Genomic DNA, 15,678 nt, shown 5'->3' on the forward strand with positions numbered 1-15,678 from the left:
TTGTAAAGTGTGTATACTATTTCCAAATAGAATAAACTTTTGGAAAGAGATCACACTGTGCATGTATTAATCAAGACTAATTAAAAATTACACCTGCAGCTTATTTGCTACCCTTTATTTCTACATGTTCTTCTGGAAATGTTTTCAAGAAACAAATATACCTTCAGTTTCCTATTAGATCTCGTAGCAAATTACTGTACTGAAAGTGAATTTCTTTCAACATATTTCCAAAAGAAAATATGTATATATTTGCTTCCCTCTTCTAGAGCTGCAGCTACTGAAACACATGATTTCACTAAATGGTAGGGAACAGAGTCAGTATTATATTTCACTGTTTCAGATAAAGCAAATCCACAGGCTTTGATCTTGCATAGGTTTGACCTTGAAACTGAGACACACAATGATCTGAGACATTCCTTCACAATTTAATTTTATTCCCAGAATAGTGGAGCTGCCAAGAGGTTTTGTCATAGAAGTTTCAAAAGAAACCACAGGACTGAAAGCAGACTGCTTATTCTGAGCTCTGAATTTACATGGGATCTAGCAGAACAATCTGTTAGAAATTTTATACAACATTTCAGGAACAAAAATATAGTATTGATGTGGTCCTCCATGATGTTGTACTGGAAAATATTATGTTGCAGGAGAGCTAAACTTCTTTGATCTAGCCAGAGCTGAAACATTGTTAGGGGAATTCACTTTTTAGAAAATTTCGCACAGGTGTGAGTCATAGGAATTCAGTTAAGAAATGGCAGTTGTCTGAAGAAAAAATACCATAAGCTTCCACTATCCCTAGAGGGTTTCAGAAATTCATAGTTTTTCCTTACTGCTTTCTGTCAGCATGGATAGTAGTGATGCATACAACATTGGACTGTAGACTCGCCTAGCCTTACCTTTCTCTGCAACATAGACCACCCAGCAACTGCCTGCTCTAAAAATGTTCTGGCAGTAGATTAGTGAAAATTTACATTTCAGTATTGAGCACCACAGGCACAGAAGAATAAACATCCACGAATACAGTACAGCAAAAGCACAACAGTGGAGGAAACAACAAAAAAAAGGGGATCCTTACAACAATGATGTTCAAAAAGGCATTTTATTGAAATCTTCACAAAGACCCTATGCAACTCTTGTTTTGGCCACAATGGCTTGCCTCAGGGGTCTAAATGATCAGTTGTGCAGTAATGATACCTTGCCAAACACTCATAAGTAAAGCCGTACCTGACAAAGCAGCATCTATAAAGATATAACTGCTCCGCCAACACAGCAGCATAGGAAAGGAAGAAATCACACCGCTCTGTAGCGAATCACGTCGCTACCATCAGTATTGAAATATAAATACAGTTACTGCCTTTGTGCAAAGCACTTTATCTCTGGAATATATTACAACCAGAATTCTGTGAAGACCCGAAATGCCTTTCCTTTTGCAAGAACTTGAAAACATTTTCTTTACTTAGTGACCCTTTTACTAAGGGACAGCACCTCGAATACTGTGTTCAATTCTGGTGACTGCATCTTAGAAAAGATAGAGCAGAATTAGAAAAGGTACCGAGAAAGGCAACAAAAATGATAAAGGGGATGGGATGACTTCCCTATGAGGAAAGGCTGAAGTGGCTAGGGCTCTTCAGCTTGGAGAAAAGGCAACTGAGGGGAGATATGATAGAGGTCTATAAAATAATGAGTGGAGTGGAACGGGTAGATGTGAATCGCTTGTTTACGCTTTCTAAAAATACTAGGACTAGGGGGCATGCAAAGAAACTGCTAAGTAGAAAATTTTAAACAAATCAGAGAAAATGTTTCTTCACTCAATGTGTAATTAAACTCTGGAATTTGTTGCCAGAGAGTGTGGTAACAGCAGTTAGCTTAATAGGGTTTAAAAAAGGTTTGGATAATTTCCTTAAAAATAGTCCATAAGCCATTATTAAGATAGATTTGGAAAAATCTACTGCTTATTTCTGGATAAGCAGCATAAAATTTGTTTTACTATTCTGGGATCTTGCCAGGTACTTGTGACATGATTGGCTACTGTTGGAGTACAGCATAGAGAGGGTTCAAAGTACAGAACAAAGTCCAAATAGCAAAAGAAAACACCAAGAGCCTTCAAAAATGGGACAGAGTTCCTTTAATCACATAACTTGAACAACAATTAACCAACACGGGCCGTGTTTTGGCGCACAGCACCTGCATCAGGAGTCTGCATCAAATACAAACAGAAGCACAATAAGAACATAAATAAAATGTATCAATTAAGAAGCCAATAATATATAATAAAATATAATATTAAAAAAATATGCATAGATGATAAATAACACATATACATATATTTTATATTATAAATACATGTATATGGATACATAATGAACATGCATCTGTATTATTTATTTATTATTATTTATGGTTCATTTATACCCCACAGTTTCCCCACAATTGCAGGCACAATGTGGCTTACATGAATTACAAAAGTAGAGAAGTACAACACATGAATTTTACAGCAGAATAAGGAGAGAACACTAACAACAATTAGGGTGATTAATAAGCAGAATTACTAATGGAGTAAGTTCTTTCAAAAAGGAACGTTTTCAACATCTTCTTGAAAAGGTGATGATCAGATTGAGATTTTAGGTTCAGAGGTAAAGCATTCCAAGTCTTCGGGCTGGAGTAGTGAAAAGTAGAGGCAAAAAGAAGCTTGTATTTGACACCCCGGCAAGACGGATAATGAAGTTGGAGATAAGGTGCGGGCTGTGTTGATGGCATTTCTAGGTGGGAGGTCTATTAAAGGTATTGTTAGAATAAAAAAAACTCAGGGAATGTTTTCTAAACTAGTTTAAAATATACTGAAGTGCGTTTATCTTTCTGTTAATGTGAAAGCACATAATCATTGCAATGACAGTGTTGTTGTCTACCAAATAATATAGAGGGAGAAAAAAAATCTTATAATAAGCATTGCATACTTGTTCAAAAACTCATCATAGAAGTAGAAATATCTAAATGTGCAATAGCAAGACTTGCTCCTTTGAAGATAAAAAACAGAGGAAACTTAAGCAGTGCTGGACTTTTTATGCAGTAGATTAAAGTGTGTTATCAAAAAAAAAAAAATGTCCAAAACAGCTACATGTCTCAGATACTTTACTAAAGGCACATAAACAGAATAAAACTAGGGAGCAGACGCAAATCTTTAATAGTGAGCACTTTAAATCAAATATGCCAAACTAGTTAGGTATTTCCAGAGTCATTACTTTGAGCACGTAAAGAAGAAAAACAAGCGTCTATGCTAAAAAAAAAACGTCTATACTAAAATGAAAGCACCAAGCCATATACTAGTTAATAAAAAGTGTATATAATATGTATATATTTTCATGTGTGATCAAGATGCAGTATTCTGCTAACATGTAGTATTTGCAGCCCTTTTTGCTTTGTTTTGTTTTTGTTTCACTAGGTTGTGTACTGGTGTATAAAACTGCCAAGAAGGCACTTGGGAAAAAGGTACCAAGATAACCACTTGGCAGTGTGTGAGTAAGCAGACTTTAAAATTATATTAAAAATTGTTTTTATATATATAAGGCGACCCACTACTTAAAATATGTAATATGGATCTGCTTTACTGGCACATAAGACCATGAAACAGATATTTATTTATTTATTACATTTGTATCCCACATTTTCCCACTGATAGCAGGCTCAAAGTGGCTTACAATAATACTCTAGTAAAGTTACAATGCAAGAAGTACAATATCAGTCTAAATGGTAAGCACTTTGAGTTGAATATGCAAAAGTGGGCGATGTATTTATGAGTTGTTATCATTAGCGTGTGAAGAAGAGAACAGTCTGTCTGTGTTAAAGAATGTCTCAAACCACATGCTAATCAATGAAAACGTATAATATTTACATTGTGTAATGATCTGCATGGGGAAATCTTAACTGTGAAGAACTGCTGAGGGGGGTTCAACTGCATCATCTCAAAATAACCACTTGCGGGTGGTGTATAATTAAAGTGCAAATAAGCAGATCTGAAACATTGTTACATGAATAAGGCGACCCGCTACTCAGAAGACGTCAAATTAAACTATTAGTAAGCTACATTATTGCAAAGTCATTCAGAGAGTGAAAAAGTATAATGTTATAAATGACATAATGGTTAACATAATAAATGACTCGATCTCTGTAAACAAAGGGAGAAGGATCAGAGTGATAAAACGTACTTTTGCACAAGTGTTAAAATGAAAAGCCGTTTCATAGAGATTGCACAGAAGATGCTTTTTATGCCTTCATACATATGCAAGAATAGATGTCATTTACAACGCTTCCATAGGTACTAACAAGTCTATTCAATCAAGCAGTATCACTGTCAACTGCTTCACTGATTACAACACAAAGGGACCTTTTAACAACGGTTATAGTATTTGGGAATGTTTATCATCTCTCATTTTTCATAAGAATTTCCATTTATTATCTTTTCCATCAATTGTCCCACACAGCTACACATATATACGTTGTTGCTCTGATGCCACATGTTCAGGTACTTGAGCATACGTAGCACTAGACGTCATCATCAATGTCACTACGTTTTTAATATTTATAGCAGACTAAACAGTCATACCTCTGTTTGATTCACTGATTCAACCATTACGGGACGGCTTTTCATTTTAACACTTATGTAAAGGTAAGTTTCATTATTGCCTTGGGCAGGGTTGGACTTATGGACACTCAATCAGGACACTAAGAATGAAAAGTTGACAGTTTGTCTCCTGAGGAAGCATATAGTGAAACGGAGGCGCTCTGTTGAGCAAACCAAAAAAACTGAATGAACCATTTTTCATGAAACAGATGTGTCCCTTAATTCTCAGTTTATTCAAAAATATTAAATAATAAAAAGAAAAGAATGTATCCATATTAAATAATTGAAATAAATGAGGAGGTTTTTCAGACCAGTGAGGATGTTCATACAGCAGTTTTGTTGATAAACTAATGACAACAAGCTGAGCATCTGAGGTCTTTTCCTTCCTCTAAAAAAATCTAATTATCACATTATTTGGAAATAAAACTATTAGATTTTAAGCTCTTGGAGCAGGGACTGTCTCTCTTTGTTAAATTGTACAGCACTGCGTAACCCTAGTAGCGCTCTAGAAATGTTAAGTAGTAGTAGTAGAGTCTAACTGCACAGAACAAGAAGAGACTCCAAGAAAGAGTCGAGAGAACCAACTAACTGGAGTACCCATCTCTCCAGGAGAACCATGAAGAAAAAAGGGCAGTAGCATACTGTGGTACAACCGCAGAAAGGCTATAGTGAGCGAGAGGCAGCCGCACGCTGTCTAGATGAAATGACTCTCACCAGACCAGGAACAAAGAGGAAGCTGGCCACCAACACCAAACCAGGATAAATCAGCTAAGGGAAAGCCAAGCTCCACACCTGAAACAAAACCACTTCCCTGCAGAAAAGTAGAGAAAAAGCACCGAGCCAAGAGGCAACAACTCAGATGCACTGCAGTTGGTCTCCCCAGCAAAGAGAACTGCACCCCTTATAGAAAAAGGAAGGAGTGCCAAATGTGCCAGGAGAGAGGTGCCTGAAACTAGAAAAGGTGAAATCCGCCCATGCCAGGTTAATATTCCTGCCCAAAAGCAAGGAAAAACTGTGGCAAACTATCCCTAAAAAGGTGCATCCCAGCAAGTCTAGAGACACAAAATTCTAGCTGAACTGTGACATATCCAAGCTGTGCTGACCTTTAATATTTGAAGACCATGCAAAGCTGAAATGCCATGTTGACAGTAAAGCTGCCAGAGGCAAGCAGTGATGCCCAACTTCATTTGCATACATCACCTACATGTGAACTGCAACCAGGACAGTGAGGTATTTACAACTTGAACTCGGTACGATTGTTATATCTACAATTTGACCCCTGAGGCAGGCGCCTTGTTGGCGCTGAAACACGGCCCGTGTCGGGTCTTTGGCTAATAAAGTATTCCTGTTGTCCTAGTCTTGAAGGCTGTCAGCAAGCACCTCTCCGTGCTGTCTGCTCTCGCCCTGCACCTCTCCGTGCTGTCTTCACCCACACAATTGGGGCTAATCCACCTCCTACAAGGACCTGCTTCTGCTCACTATCCCCACACAGGAGACCTCCTCTGGAGACTGATGCCTTTTCCACTCAGCTTCACTTTGAGTTCTCTGGTCCTCTAGAACCAGCAGGTATTCTATTGACCTTTCTGCACACTTCCCTGGGGATACAATTACTGCCTGGGTCCAACCAACCCTCTGCTCTTCCCTTGGCTTCAGCTTTCAGACAGTTGTATTCAATGACCAAGGGTAGCAGGGATTCTCTGATGTCCTTGTCCTCATGTGGTTATTTCAACAAGGTCCCATCTGGAATAGTGCCATTTGTAAGCCCACAGGGGTGCTCTCCAATGTGCAATGGCCCTCTAGTGGCTCCTGCCCAGCCTCACTGGCTCTTGGCCTCTGGGAACCACCTTGAAACCCGACTTCTCTGTGACTACGTTGACTCAGGCCTCTATGTTTGATCCTCCCCTTTCCCTCAGGGTGACCTCTGCATTTACCTTCAGTCCTGTCCCAGCCTCCCCGCTGTATCTCCTAGTAACTGACCCACCTTACCAGTTCTTCTGGTGGGCCCCCTGGTCCCTCTCCTCTGGAAAATAGCGCGGCTCCCTTTGCTCACCAAAAATATGCAAATTAAGCTGATCATATGTAAATTCAGTTTATTGGAACTAGGCTACAGTCTTGTGGGAACCTGGCTTGCCCACTATTAATCTGTTACTGCGATTCACCCCCGGAGACCATTTACTGGGGACATCTGGGTCTCAGGGTATAACAGCCTCCTCCCCTAGATAGGACCTTCTTTATTCACATTAACCTTACGGTCCTATCCTCCACCCCACGGCTGTTAGTTCTGTCTCAGCAGCAATTATGCATAACAATCATACCCATTGCCTGGCCCCCACCAGGTAAGTACCTCTTTGGGTTTGGAGGAAACCTTCTCCTGACCTTTCTCTTGAGCTCTACTTCAGCAGGCCTCTTTCTTCAGTCTCCTTGCTAGTAATCCTCAGGCTCTGGGTGTTGCAGGTCCACCCCATCTTCTCTCCCCTCCCTTGGCTTAGAGGGTGCTTTTTATAGGGTGCCCAATAATCCATCCCACCTCTCTTTAGGCCTCTCCCCCCTGCTTCCAGAAAGGTCCGCACCCAGAACTCTCTCCACCTTTCCAGCTTCCACTCAGAGAGTCCCCCGGTGGCCTCCCCAGGGAAGTATAGGTCCTATGCCACGAGCACCCCCTAGCCGTTCCTTCTGGTCACTACCATGGACTATACTCTTTGGCTCCCTCTAGTGGCCAGAATGGGCATTTTCCCGGTTTTCAGTGGGAGAGTGCCCTCTGGCGGCCTCCTCATGTAAGGGCAGGCACTGTGTTTATCACATACCCCCACCCTTAAGATATTACTGCTCCCTCAAATCTCTTCTTTGAGGTGCAGCAATTCCTGACTCCCCTAACTCATCTCGGGGTCAGGTTCCTTCTCTCCCCTATTACTTAGGAGGGATTCTCAAGAAGGCTTTGTACCCAGTGGTCCGCCTTACCACAAAGGCTCTGCTTTGCTCTAGGGGACCTTCCTCTGTAACCCCTAGAAACTCAAAAATCCCTAATCCTTTCTTTCTACGCCTTCCTAGGCCTCGGCGTCTAATCTCTTCCCCTACTTTCCTAGCCCATGGGTACCCCCCCTTCTTCACTCTTGGTTTTGGGTGCACTTTCCTCAGGCCTAGTGCCCCTATCCCTTCAGGGAAACTTCTAATCAAACCCTTTTCCTTTCTACAACCCTGGGCTGTACTTCTTCGACCCCTAGGCCCTGACTGACCTCTGTGGGTTTTGTGTAAGGTTCTAAGTCTCCTTTTCCCTGAGACTTAAGTGTTTCCTATCCCTCCCTTTTGGACTAGGATAACCACTTTTAGCACAAGCCTCCCCCCAGCCTCTGGGTGATCTAGCATCCCCCTGGCACCCTTCCTGAGCCGGGGCCCCCTGCCTAGGAGCTCTTTCCTCCCCCGACTCTAGTGTGCGGTATCTGGGCCCTAGGATCAACCCTTTCTTCTGAGGCCTGAGCTTTTCCCTCCCCTGGGCAGCCTCCTCCCCTCTTTCCTGCTTGCCCTTCTGGGGCTTCTCACCACCTTTAAACTTTACACCACCCCTCCGTGTGGGTTTAACAGGGCCCTTCGGACTCTCCCTATCCTGACCCCTACTCATGGACAGGAGTGGACTGACCCCTCCTGATCGCTCCTTCCCCTTGAGCTTCTCCTGTAGGGCTACAATGCAGGAGTGGGCTTCCTGAAGCTCTCTTAACCTCCCTTGCCCATCCTGGAAGAGAACGTCAACTGCTAGGGTCAGCACTCTGCACTTCTCTTCCATGGCCTCCCTGCATCTTTCTGCCCTTTCTGTGGTCTCTTTGGCTTGCTGTCTCTCTACAGCCCACTCAGCTTGGGTCTGCTGCAAGGCCACAGTTAACTCTACCACAGCTCTATCATACCCCTGCTGTACTTCCCTCAGCTGACTTTCTTGCTGGCCCTTTAATTCTCTCAGCCACGCCTTTACCTGGGTTAAACTCCCCCTCAGCTCTCCTATAGCTGTTTGCTCTAGTTTACCCATCTCCTTAATATTTTCCCTCAGGGTCTCCTGCTCTTTATGCCACTCCTGGCGAGCATTCTGGAACTCAGCTTTAATTAGGGATACCCTCTGCTCCTGGTCTTGTTGCAACTTGTCTGTGAGGTCCCTTATCTCCTGTTCATGTGTGGACTGCAGCTTAGCTAATTGAGTCTCCCTCAAGGCTTGGATCTCTTTCAGGGTAGTTGTAAGCTGGGCTACTTCTGCTTCCCTTTCCTCCCTTAGCTTAACTTCTGTGCGCAGCAGTGCCTCACAGCCTTCCTTCTGCCTAAGGGACTCTGCCAGTTTGGCCTCTAAGGCCTGCCTTGAAGCAGCCATCTCCTCCTTACAAGCTGACTCGAAGAGGATCCATTTCTGTTCATTCTCCCTCAGACTATTTTCCATTGCGTTCTGGGATGCCTCCTGCTGCTGCTGTATATGGCCCACTAAAGTTCCCATTAGCCCTTTGTTTAGTTCCAGGATCTCCCTCAGACATTGCTCCGGGTGCCTATAGACTTCCCCCGGTTTACCTAGGGCCTGTAATTCCCCTTCTAACTGCCAGACATTTTCTGCAAGGGATTTTAACAGCGGGTTCTCATTCTTTTCCCGGGCCACCCAGTATTTCTCCTTTGGGGCACCACTCCCTGGTTCCCCACCCCATGGAAATATTGCCCGGTCCTCACCATAGCATGGGCAGCCTACTTTATCTTCAGCTGTCTCACCCCCCTGCTCACAGTGTACCTTGACTTCCCCTCCGCAATCAGGACTATTCTTTATCCTGTCACCTGGGAAGTTCTCACCTAGGCCTACACCCCCTTTCCCTTTCCTAGAGGGTTTACCCTTCTTACCAGGACTTTCACTATCCTGCAACTGGGGCTTTCCTTCCTTGTCCCGGCACCCATCCTCCCTCTTGGCACTTTTCAGGTTTATGGCCACCCCTCTCCCTGGGACATTGGGTGCTTTCCCTGCAGCGGGTTCCTCCTGACCCTCTTCCCTGCAGACACCTCTTTCCCCTTGGGTTCCCGGCCTACCCGTGCAGTCTGCCCCTGAGGAATGGGTTACCTCCCGACTCCCATGGCCTTTGGGCTTCCTCTTGCATGCCATGTTACTTAACCCCAACCAACTGACTGTAGGATTTCCTATTTCCTCCCAGTCTCCCAGTTCATCCTCTGAACTGCCTACTGCCAGACACCACTCTCCCACATGGCCCATTTCCCCACATTGGTCACACTCTGGCTCAATCACTTCTCTTTTCCTCGGTGTCCTGTCTTCCCCAGACACCCCTTCAGGCTTAAACAATGTCCCAACAGTCTCTGAACACAGTCCCCCTCCAAGTCCCAGAACCTGGATCATGGTGTCCAACTCTGCCATGTCCATTCCTTCTGCTGGCGACTTGGGCTCCGGCTCCTCGGGCCTCTGGACTTTTCTCTTCGGTCTGAACCGTCTCCGCCCTCCCATGGCTCCGACATCCTTCTCGACCGTCTGATGGGATGTAGCCTGCAACACAAGAGAGATATCGAAGTGTGGACTGTCTTTTCCCCTGGTCCTACACTTGCTCTACTTCTTAAACTCGTACCAGAATCTCCACAAGAACAAGCCTTTCTATCATTTACATGAACTGCTCTTCTCAGTTTACTGGATCCTCCCTCGCCTCCCCCCTAGGTACCCTTTACCTGGGTAGGCGAGTAATGCGCCTTTGTCAGCGTTGGCCCCCTCGACAGGCTTCAGGAACCTCCTGGAACCACCTTCACACTCTGGCCACTCGTCTGGTCTCTGGAACTCCTCCGACTCGCCTCCGGAACTCGACTGCTCCTCCTATCTCCTCACTCACGTGGAAGTTCACTGTATATCCCACCACTGCCACCAAATGTCAGCAAGCACCTCTCCGTGCTGTCTGCTCTCGCCCTGCACCTCTCCGTGCTGTCTGTCTTCACCCACACAATTGGGGCTAATCCACCTCCTACAAGGACCTGCTTCTGCTCACTATCCCCACACAGGAGACCTCCTCTGGAGACTGATGCCTTTTCCACTCAGCTTCACTTTGAGTTCTCTGGTCCTCTAGAATCAGCAGGTATTCTATTGACCTTTCTGCACACTTGCCTGGGGATACAATTACTGCCTGGGTCCAACCAACCCTCTGCTCTTCCCTTGGCTTCAGCTTTCAGACAGTTGTATTCAATGGCCAAGGGTAGCAGGGATTCTCTGATGTCCTTGTCCTCATGTGGTTATTTCAACAAGGTCCCATCTGGAATAGTGCCATTTGTAAGCCCACAGGGGTGCTCTCCAGTGTGCAGTGGCTCCTGCCCAGCCTCACTAGCCCTTGGCCTCTGGGAACCACCTTGAAACCCGACTTCTCTGTGACTACGTTGACTCAGGCCTCTATGTTTGATCCTCCCCTTTCCCTCAGGGTGACCTCTGCATTTACCTTCAGTCCTGTCCCAGCCTCCCCGCTGTATCTCCTAGTAACTGACCCACCTTACCAGTTCTTCTGGTGGGCCCCCTGGTCCCTCTCCTCTGGAAGATAGCGCGGCTCCCTTTGCTCACCAAAAATATGCAAATTAAGCTGATCATATGTAAATTCAGTTTATTGGAACTAGGCTACAGTCTTGTGGGAACCTGGCTTGCCCACTATTAATCTGTTACTGCGATTCACCCCCGGAGACCATTTACTGGGGACATCTGGGTCTCAGGGTATAACAGCCTCCTCCCCTAGATAGGACCTTCTTTATTCACATTAACCTTACGGTCCTATCCTCCACCCCACGGCTGTTAGTTCTGTCTCAGCAGCAATTATGCATAACAATCATACTCATTGCCTGGCCCCCACCAGGTAAGTACCTCTTTGGGTTTGGAGGAAACCTTCTCCTGACCTTTCTCTTGAGCTCTACTTCAGCAGGCCTCTTTCTTCAGTCTCCTTGCTAGTAATCCTCAGGCTCTGGGTGTTGCAGGTCCACCCCATCTTCTCTCCCCTCCCTTGGCTTAGAGGGTGCTTTATATAGGGTGCCCAATAATTCATCCCACCTCTCTTTAGGCCTCTCCCCCTGCTTCCAGAAAGGTCCGCACCCAGAACTCTCTCCACCTTTCCAGCTTCCACTCAGAAAGTCCCCCTGGTGGCCTCCCCAGGGAAGTATAGGTCCTATGCCACGAGCACCCCCTAGCCGTTCCTTCTGGTCACTACCATGGACTATACTCTTTGGCTCCCTCTAGTGGCCAGAATGGGCATTTTCCCGGTTTTCAGTGGGAGAGTGCCCTCTGGCGGCCTCCTCATGTAAGGGCAGGCACTGTGTTTATCACAAGGCCCAGTGTTGCTTTTTTCTTTTGATTTCTCTGATTGTATACTGTATTACCCTCTCTGTCTGTACTATACTGTCAGTAAAGCTGCCAACATATGTGCATCTTATATGAACCAAACTAGAACCAGCAGTAATAAAAAAAACTGGTCTGGTGTAATTAAAGGAAAGAAAATTATCAGGTAAGAACATAATTTTTCCAATTTATTTATTTATTTATTACATTTGTACCCTGCGCTTTCCCACACATTGCAGGCTCAATGCAGCTTACATAGTAAATACAATTACAATCACAAGTCTTTAAGGAGAATATTTTAAATTGTAGTAAACATATTGAAAGTGGGGTTTTGAGGAAAAGTGAGTTGAGCAAGTCAGGGGAAACAAAAGAAGGGTAAGCAAAAGGAAAGAGATTGGAAGGGGTAAGGAGAGGAAGGATGGAGTGGAAAAGATAAAGGGCAAAGGATGGATAGGAAAAGATAACGGCATAAGGAGATTGGGTAATATAGTCTGAGGAATGATAATCTTCAGGATCAAGATTGGAAGAGTTTAGAGTTAATTAGGGTCAGGCAGGTAAGCTGTCTTGAAGAGACGGGTCTTTCTAAAGGTTAAATGGTTATTGATTGATCGGATAGATCTTGGCAAGGCATTCCAAAGCTGGCTACCCAAGAAGGAGAAACTGGATGTGTATAAGGTCTTATATTTAATACCTTTGCAATTGGGGAGATGTATGTTAAGATAGGTACGAGACGACGATGATCTATTTCTGGCTGGGAGGTCGATGAGGTTATTCATATAATTGGGGGATTCACCATATATAATCCTGTGAATCATAGTATAGACTTTAAAATGTATTCTTTCTCTGATGGGAAGCCAATTAAGTCTCTCTCTAAGAGGTGTTACACTGTCAAATCTTGACTTGCCGAAGATAAGTCTGGCTGCTGTGTTTTGGGTAGTCTGAAGCCTCCTGAGAATTAGTAGCATGGCCTAAGAACCTGGGGAACAGGGTTCAATCCCTGCAACTCCTTGTGACTCTGGGCAAGTCACTTAACTCTCCATTGCCTCACATACAAAATAAGTAGCTATATAGCTGTATATAATATGTAAGGAGTGGCCTAGTGGTTAGGGTGGTGGACTTTGGTCCTGGTGAACTGAGAAACAGAGTTTGATTCTCATTTCAGGCACAGGCAGCTCCTTGTGACTCTGGGCAAGTCACTTAACCCTCCATTGCCCCATGTAAGCCACATTGAGCCTGCCATGAGTGGGAACGTGCGGGGTACAAATGTAACAAAAAAACTAAAATAAACCACTTTGATTGTAACTTATGTAACCACAAAAAAAGTGCTATATCAAATCTCATCCCCCTTAGAAGTCAATCCTACCTTTATGCAGTTTGCTATAGCTAGGGTTACCATATGGCTCCAGAAAAAGGAGGACGGATTGAGCTAGCCGGGTTTTACTTCCATTGCTTGGAAAGCAATGGAAGTAAAACCCGGCTGGCTCAATCCGTCCTCCTTTTTCTGTAGCCATATGGTAACCCTAGCTATAGCCAGATGTGCTGAATATCACATTTAACTGGCTATGGTTTAGCCACCTCTGCAAATCTGGAAATTTAATGATGGGGCCTGGACATGGCCTGGCATTGAATTACCAGGCATAATACCAGCAGACGTCAGCTGGAGGAGTAGCCTAATAGTTAATGCAGTGTGCTTTGGCCCTGGCAACCTGGGCTTAATTCCCATTGCAGCTCCTTGTGACCTTGGGCAAGTCACCTAACCCTCCATTGCCTCAGGTACAAAAAAACTTAGATTGTAAGCCCCCTAGAGACAGAGAAAAGTACCTGTATATAATGTGTACAGCGCTGAATAAACCAAGTAGCGCTATAGAAATGATTAGTGGTGGTAGTTAAACACAGTGCCACCAGATGAATATCAATCCCACCAAATATATTCTACTAAAACAGTGATTTTGTGGTTCAAAAATCCTAGGGTTATTGCACCTAATTTTATATGGTTAACTACTGATGTTATTTTGTCAGTGGGGAGCAGTAAGTGCTCCCCGCCGCATGAGCACGCAGTAAAAGTAATCTTGCTGCATGGACATTTTTTTAGGGGCTTTTTACCTGCTGCGGGAAAAAGAGCCCCGGTGTACCAGAAAAACAGCCCCTGCTGCCACTGCAGGGCCCCTTTTACCACAGCTTGGTAAAAGGACCCCCCTAGTTTCCATTAAAGAATAAGCTCCTACTGCCCATGCTTAGGGCACCAAATGATGATGCCCAGTTATGGAATTGCCCCCTCTAGAAAAACTCTAACTTTTGCAGATCCTTTTTTCATGTTTTCCACTTCCTCCGGTGTGTCCACTTTTACAGATCTTGGTATCATCTGCAAAAAGCAAACCTTACCTCCTAACTTTGGAACTCACTACCCAAAGACCTGAAACTCACAGAAAACTACCTACAATTCAGAAAAAACCTGAAAACACATCTTTTCAAGAAGTCTTTCCCCCCTGGATCTGCCTAATCCCACACCACCATACATCACGAAAAGTTCAGAAATGGAAAACAATAATATTAACCTCTCTCACAATATGCTAATATATCAACCTAAGCGTTTGTTGTACTTCTGTATTATGTACTAGACTTCTACAAATCTAAATTTTGTAACCGCCTTTTTAGCAATATGTAAGCCACATTGAACCTGCCATATGATGGGAAAATGTGGGTTACAAATGCAATAAATAAAAATAAAAACTCTGTTTCCTATGGGCAAAGTATATATATTGCATACTAAATCTGACTTCAATATCAGCTACTTTTCAGAAAAATCTATTGACTTGCTTCTAAAGTTGTACAGCTCAGGACTACCCCCAGCTCAGACATTAATTGAATCAGCTAACGAGGAGACTTATAGGGCTAGCAAGGTTCAGGTGTGTCACATAACTGACACACTGAAAACCAAGCATGAAGAGAAAATGGCTACTGCAACAACCCCTTCTGACCATAAAGCAGCAGTGAGAGATAGCCCCAGAACAGTCCTCTATCAGTGCCCAGACTGACAAGGGATCCTAAATCATCTAATTGATCCTAAATCATCTAATTATGCCATCTGGGGTGGGAATTTATAAATCAAACAAAAATATACATTTGAGAGCATTATGCAGTGTCTTTTATTAGCCTGTTTTGGGAATATAGCCCTAAAGATATGTGTCTGGTATAAACCTTTAACACATGCAATAGGTTTAATTTATTCCTTCAGGCCTGATGTCTTGTATGACATTCTGGTGTCTTGAAAATGTATCTTTCCTCCAGAGACACAAAATTCTAGCTGAACTGTGACTTATGAAAGTTGTGCTGAACTTTAAAATTTGAAGACCATGCTAAGCTGAAATGCCATGTTGTCAGTAAAGCTGCCAACATATGTGTATCTTATATGAGCCAAACTAGAACCAGCAGCAATAACAAGAACATATGGTACTTCTGCAATTGCACAAAATCTGCCATGGAGACACACAACTATCATAATAATGAATAAAATTGATTAAAGCCATAAGCTGTGTTCTATTATGTCCTATTTTTTTGAAAGCTTACATCGGGTTTCTGGGAACTGTGGGTAATAATTATTCGACTGGGTCAAATTTGACAGGCTGATTCCATTCTGAAAGTCTTTTTAGCAGGCTTGTGTGGTATTAATATATATAAATGGTGCCATTTACTCATGAAAATATCCTACACATTTAAGTAGCAATTTTAGAAAAGTCACTATTAACAC

The sequence above is a fragment of the Microcaecilia unicolor genome, chromosome 1 (assembly GCF_901765095.1).
Source record: "Microcaecilia unicolor chromosome 1, aMicUni1.1, whole genome shotgun sequence".
Lineage (NCBI taxonomy): Eukaryota > Metazoa > Chordata > Amphibia > Gymnophiona > Siphonopidae > Microcaecilia > Microcaecilia unicolor.